Raw genomic sequence first — 6,890 nt, forward strand, 5'->3', positions numbered from 1 at the left:
TTAGAAAATAGGTCATTTGATACATCTCAGTAGGCATTAATAGGCATAGCTAGTAAGGACCGCTGACATTTAAGTACTTCACTGCTGAAGACACATCCATGGTGTTCCTTAAGCCTCAACAGATGATATCTGCTCATCTTTCTCCTTACCACTATTGTCCATCTCCCCAGCTGGCTCATCAAGTTACCTTACAAGGGTTCTGTTTGCACAGTGCAGCTGTTGATGGGCAGGCATGGTTTCAGCAGAAGCAATGAGGACCGCAAAAGCAGCTTGAATTCCTTGTCTTCTCCACGTCAGATTTGCAGAGCAGCAAGGCTAGCACACATGTAGAGGGAGCATTCTGCTCCTGTGCCACACGTAATTGGGAAGTCAGGTTATGTGACTCTGACACTGTTTCCCAACACCTTTTTATGTCACTATCACCACAATCCACCGACAGATACAGGAAGGAGGGTGGGGAAGCTCTTTTTGCCTTATCAAACCAGCACACCTAGAGCATTGAAGTCTTTGGGCTTAAAACATACAAAATAGCTTGTGCAGCTTAGCACCAATCTGCCTGAACACCAGCACTTCATTCCACAGACACCCTTACTGTGTTTAACATCACTCCCTGCATCTCCCATCCTTAGAAGAAACGAAGAGCCATCTAGGGAACAGAGTACTCCAAAGATCAATCCATGTGAAGCCTTGGAATTTCTTCCCTATAAAATGTGTTGTTACCTAACAAACAGCCCCTCTGCGCAGCCTTTCTGAAGCAAACCAAAGCAGTGTCATATCAATCAGGGTCTTTCTCCCCACTCCTCAAACCCGAAATGCAGTTTGGAAATTTTTGTTGGTAGAAACACATGCAGCCACTTTAGCTGACATTTTTCAGACAGCCAACTCATTGAGAGTCTACTCACTGTTGGGTATTTAGAGAAGGGAAGGTGACATGAAATCCTGATGATGATACAGCTCACCCCCAGCAAGGCAGGCACTGCCATGTCTTGGTGACAGGAGACTTGCTAGAAAAACTCTGCCTAGCTCTTCTCAGACTACCACAAGAAATATCAATCACCCTGAAATTTTCATCCTGAAAATACGAAGTGCAAAAAACAAACTATCTAGGGAGAACCAAGCTCTCACTACTGAACACTAAAGTCACAGAAACTGTCTTGAACTAACTAGACTTTGGCTTTGGTTCAGCACAGCAACTCCTACACACCCATCCTCACCATCATGGATTATTTGGGGTATTTGGATATTTTATTGCAGTGTACCTAACACACAGCACCCCGTGGCTTTTGGAATCCCCTTCAAGTTGACTGTGTTTTCCAGGCTTCACCTGTTCACCTTCACCCTTTGTTCAAGATGCAAGTATAGTTCTGTAAGATAGAAGTGAGAAAACCACACTGGTTTTACCAGCATGTGTTTTCCATCTTGATTCCAGCACCATTTGCTTCTTTGTACAGCAGTTCCATTTAACTTCCCGGGGAAAATCCAAAAACAAACACCAAAAAAATTCCCCAAACTCACTCACAGGGATTTACAGAAAAATAAGGCTGGTGAGGTTACTGACTCCATCCTCTCTCCTAAATGAAGTTCTGAGATTTTTAAAAATGAGCACCCATTTAGCAAGAGGAAGTTATTTTAGGTCTGGAGGTCTGCTCTTGTATTTCTTCTCGAGGGAGCAGGGATTTTTGGAAAGCGACTAAGTTGAATTTTTCAAGAAAATCCTCACTTGGCTCATGTGTCCCTTTTTTGAAGTATTTGACTGGAAGAGCAAAGCATGGTGCTAACACATAGGGAGAGGAGCGAAGGGGAGGGAACACGTGCCAAGGTCACCTCCTCAGCAGTAGCAATGGCAAGCTTCACAGCAGTGCTATAAAACTTCCCTCTGATATAAGATACCACTCACAGCCACTTTTTAAGAGCTATAAAAATCCAGAGCAGGCACACATTAATTAAAGCAGTTCAGAGAGAAGTGCTGCGTGTCAGTCTTGGCAGCAAGTGACTGAAGGGCATGTAGTGCGCATGGGAGCAGGACGCCCGTGGACAGTTAGCTAAAACATTTTAGGTTTTATCACCTCCAGGTTTGTCAGTGGCCAGCCCAGATGGTTTACAGCTGGTGAGCCAGCCCGTGTGCTTGTAAGGAAGCAATGTGACCTGTGTCATGAACCAATGTGTACCATAAGGAAGTTTTTCTTCATGATTAGCCCAAACCTCCTTTGCTGACATTTACGTCCATAACCTCCTGCCTGCTTTCTAGTCTAGATAGGACCACAAAAATCCCCCTCCTCTTCACCACAATATTTTCCTTATCTATCTCCTCGTCCCTCTGTTTCCCCCGAGCTAGACAAACTCAGTTCTGGCATTTGCCCATAAGCCACATTTCCACGCTGGTGTCCCCTGCAGAGCACAAGACTCACCTTCCAGAGTGACAGGTCCTGAGCAAAAGAGGCAGCGAGGAGGACAAGGACCCGTCTGGGCTTCCCTCAGCTCCTTTCTCTCCAAGGTTAGGGCAAGGCAGGCTAAGAGATGGTTGGGGTTATCACCCAGGTGCAAACCTGCTAGAGACAGCAATTTCTCTTCCTTGTCCCCTGCTGCAGCACATCAGGAGAAATAAGCTTTTGCTATGAACCCACTGACTAGCCACAGTTGGTGGTGAAACACATCCAACTAAAGGAGGAAGTCTTTCTGGTTTTAACTGGTGATTATTCCAATTGAGTGAAATAAAGATAACCCACTTTTTCTGGTTCTTACATCTATCTACCTGTATTTATCTCACCTCGTGGCTTCTTTGTCCAATGTTGCAGCAGGGCTCCCACACTGCTGGTAGAAAGAGCACCCTCCAGTATTTCACTACACACTGGAAAACTTGAAAATGGTAGAGCAGAACTGGGGACATGGAGTTAATGGGGCCAGAGCCCAGTGGCATTAAGAGTCCTAATACCCATTTGCAAAACAAAGGGAGAAAAAGGCACTTGTGTGTTCTTGAGAGCCTAATTCAGCACCACCTATGGCTGTTGCCACAGAACATGCACTTGAAGGCAGTTTTCTCTCCCGTAACTGATTTGTCAAGAGATGGTCAGTCCAGTCATATTTTCCAGAGCTCTGTAAGGATTTCTTAGGTTCCAATTTTACTGCTTGGCATGACTTCCCCTTCTAGTGTGAGGAAAATATCTGTAAAATAGAGCTGGTCTTTAAGACATCAGCACAGTGATTTGAGACACGCAGCTGAACAACATCTAGTATCTCTACCCATGTCACAGAACCAAGAGAGAGACAAAAGATGATGTAATGCTTTTAAAACATATGGAAAACATTACCTGAATAGCAAAAATCTGACTATATACACACGGTCATAGCTCAGATTTGGGTTCTCCATAGCCCTTGCTGGACAAGTAGGGATAATGATATTTTTTTATTCACAGCACATTGAAAGGGGGTCCCACTCTCATTTTCACATGCCACCGGCAGTCAGTCTCTCTGCTTTTATTTATGGTTAGAAGTCCTGGACAGAGTTGGGGCACAGAGGAAAAAGGATAGAGCAACTGGCACAGCTCAGCAGATGCAAAGTACTGTTTGGCATTTTTCAAAGGACAATCAATTGGAAAGGACTTGCTGTGAATCCATGTGAAACAGATACATGTCAGATCCCCACAGAGCACACTACAATGCAAAGCAGGTTTTTTGCATTTTTTTCCAAAGCTCTTAGAGCAGCAGGTTTTTTGCAGAGAGTTTGGACAGGAAGTTTTTTTCTTACGTCTTTCTCTGTATTTCTGACAGCTGTCTAGTACCTTTTTCCCAGATTTGTCACATTTGTGCTGAGATATATAAATGTCTTCTCTTTTTTGCTCCTTAACCACTGCACAGTCTTTCCATTTTTTAAGCAAAGAAAGATAGAAGCCATATTTTATATCATCTATAGCTGAAGTTGGCATCTTTCCTGTACAATAAAATGGTTTCTTATCTGAAGATCACATCTCTATTCTACAGTAAAAGCTTCCATCCTTTTTTTTTCCAGTTCTCTTTACTCCTCCCATCTCAGAAACTACTTTATCCAAAAGCTTGCAAAGAAGAATAATAAAAGAAAGATGGTTTTGCTCTGTTTCCTGGCGACCAACACCACTGAGACCCCAAGAAGTATCATGCTGGCTAGTTCAAGGCAGAAACAAGCACCGTGATAGTTCAATGGGAAGAGAGGATGCAGCACTAACCTTGGCGCAGAAAATCCTTGCCACAGCTGCCTGCTCTTCATGGTGGAATTCACAGTGATGGAGGAATCTGTTTTCAATATGGAAAATTATGTTCCATGCATGTTTGTTTTGGCTTTTTTGTGGGTTTTTTTCCCCCTTGCTAAGCTTAACCATGTTGGCTCTCTCGCATTGCCCTCTCTACCTGTAAAAGCATTTAACAAAACTCTCTCGATGTGGGGCTAATATGAGGGGGCACACTGTGGCTCCCTTAATAACTTGAAGAGAAAGCTGGATACATCTCTGCACTTAGCTCAGACTGCCTCTCCCTTTCCCCAAAACAATGTACCCCTGAGGTTGGGGAAAAGCTCTTATGCCAATAACACTAAACACAAAACTACATAAAAATGACAGAAAGGGCTTTAAAATAGCCCTTATTCCCAAAGAATATCAAGGGGATGACAGTTTGTGTCAGAATGTGAGAATGAAGGAGGCAATTTATTTCTGGACTACTGTGGAGGCCTGAAGGAAGGAGATCAAGGAACAGTGATAGGAACTGACCTACTGGTTCAGACTGGAGGTGCCTCTAAATCAGTACAGAACATTGCACGCTGGCCAGGGCTGCTGGTGACTCCTTATTACAGAGGGTCCCTCTGCACAAGCAAAAGGGCCAGTTCCTCAAAGGCATTTAGGCACAGGGCCAAGGCAACGAGGTACTTCACAACACTAACGACATCGCCTTCACCTAAAAAAACCCCACCAAAACCACATTACAGATAGTGTGGAGTTCAGATACTCCACAGGGAACCAGAGGAATAGAAATGCAACAGGAAGACAGCTTCCCATGCCTGCAGTTAGCAAATAGCAAACAGAAAAATGCCAGAAGGCCTCAGGGATATGTTGTCTTCAGTCCTGTCAGTCATCGATGTGACAGCTGGGACCTTAAAGAACTGTCAGAAGAGGGAAACCAAGGCACTCCAAATGTCAAGTCTATCAGCAGCATAATTAACATGTCATGTATGGTCTGCTCAGAAACGCAGGACTTACTGCGCCTTCCAACTGCCAGACTATCAAAAATGCTGCTTGGCTGGTAATTCCTATACATTGCAGTAACATCTAAGTTACTGCAAATCCAAGAATAATGTAAACTGTAGTGTTTGGGAAGGCAGAAATCAGTTTTTAGTCCATAGGGGAAGGCAAGATAACCTACCACAGCGGATGCTGGTACTCCCACTCCAGAGGAGTGGCTCGAAACATGTACCCAGTTGTATTCTTAGAAAAGCACATCTGTTTCACATGGGCAAAACACCTGAAACAAAAAGGATGGGGGCAAGTTCTGAAGTGAATTCATAAACCAAGACAGGTTTGGGGACCTCAGCAGCTGGAACATGCTTCCCACTAGCCTCAAGAACCAGACTTAGGCAGGTGGCATCGAGCACCACATAAAAGGGAAAATTTCTCTCCCCCATCTCAGGCAATGTACCTTGGGCAAACTTAACAACATAAAGCGACAAGCGACAAAAAGAAAAGTCCCATGTTGTGAAAGCCAGCCCACACAGAGAGGCACGGCAATTCTCTCCTCTGCAGACAAAGTGGATGTGCATGGTTTAGTGCAGGAAGGTCCTAATATAGGTAACATACTTGGGGCAGCCTAGATGAGTGCTCTGGTTGAGCAAAATCTAAGTTTTTATTTTAAAAAATGCAGATCTGTAGCCATCATGACTGACCAACACAACCAGGCCAAGGACAGCACCTGAACCCACTGAGAACCTCAGAACAACAATTCAAGTATACCTGAGCAAACTTGCTATTGCTTTGCTTAGGAGTATGGTATTGCTGCCAGCACGGGCTCTTCCCCAGCTGATCTCTTACAGATAGATCAGGGAAGGCACTGGAAAGGGAAACTCAGAGGATGAGGTCCAGGTGTTACTGTAAGGAACCATGGACTCATAAGGACAGGGTGAGACACAGGGAAAAAAAAAGAGAAAAAGCAGGCATGCCAAAAAGGAGAAAGAAGCTTCAATAGTGGTTAGTCTGGTAAAAGAACAGATTTTTACTGAATGTAACAATTAGCACTGAAGACATACAAGAAAGTTTTATCTATAGACTAGCAGAAAATTTTAAATCGTAATTATATAAAAATAATCTATTTCTGCACAATAAATATATTGCTTCCCCTCCTCCTTTCAGGTCAACTTAAAATGATGCAACTTAAGAATATCTTGAAAGCAAAGAATCTTAGTTAAAAAAGTACTTATGAAGGAAGTTTTCCTTGCAAATTTCTATTTCTGAACAACCGATTTGGACAACAACCCTACAAAATTCTTCAATGATAACACTGACTCCTTAAATTTAGAGGGCTTGTAGTCCAAATCTTGTCTCAACATCATTTTCTTGTCTCAACAAACATAAAAGACAGCAGCCCTGTGGTCAGCCCATTGGTTCCATTAAACAAGGACAGCTTTATCAGGAGTTCCTCTATCAGAACAAATGGAGAAAACCCAAAGCAGAACAAAGAAGTGAGATGAACATGCTGTATTCCTGATAGTTGAAAAGGAGTTTCTGAGCCATGCAAGGAGCTCTCACCACCCTGAACAGATGCACTAAACACAGGAGACAGCACTATCTCAACACATGCACAAAATGCTTTGGAGAGAAATAGTTACATCCAAGCTGCTGCTGTGGACAGGAGGTTCTTGCTGAGATTATAAACAG

The sequence above is a fragment of the Falco rusticolus genome, chromosome 7 (assembly GCF_015220075.1).
Source record: "Falco rusticolus isolate bFalRus1 chromosome 7, bFalRus1.pri, whole genome shotgun sequence".
Taxonomy (NCBI): domain Eukaryota; kingdom Metazoa; phylum Chordata; class Aves; order Falconiformes; family Falconidae; genus Falco; species Falco rusticolus.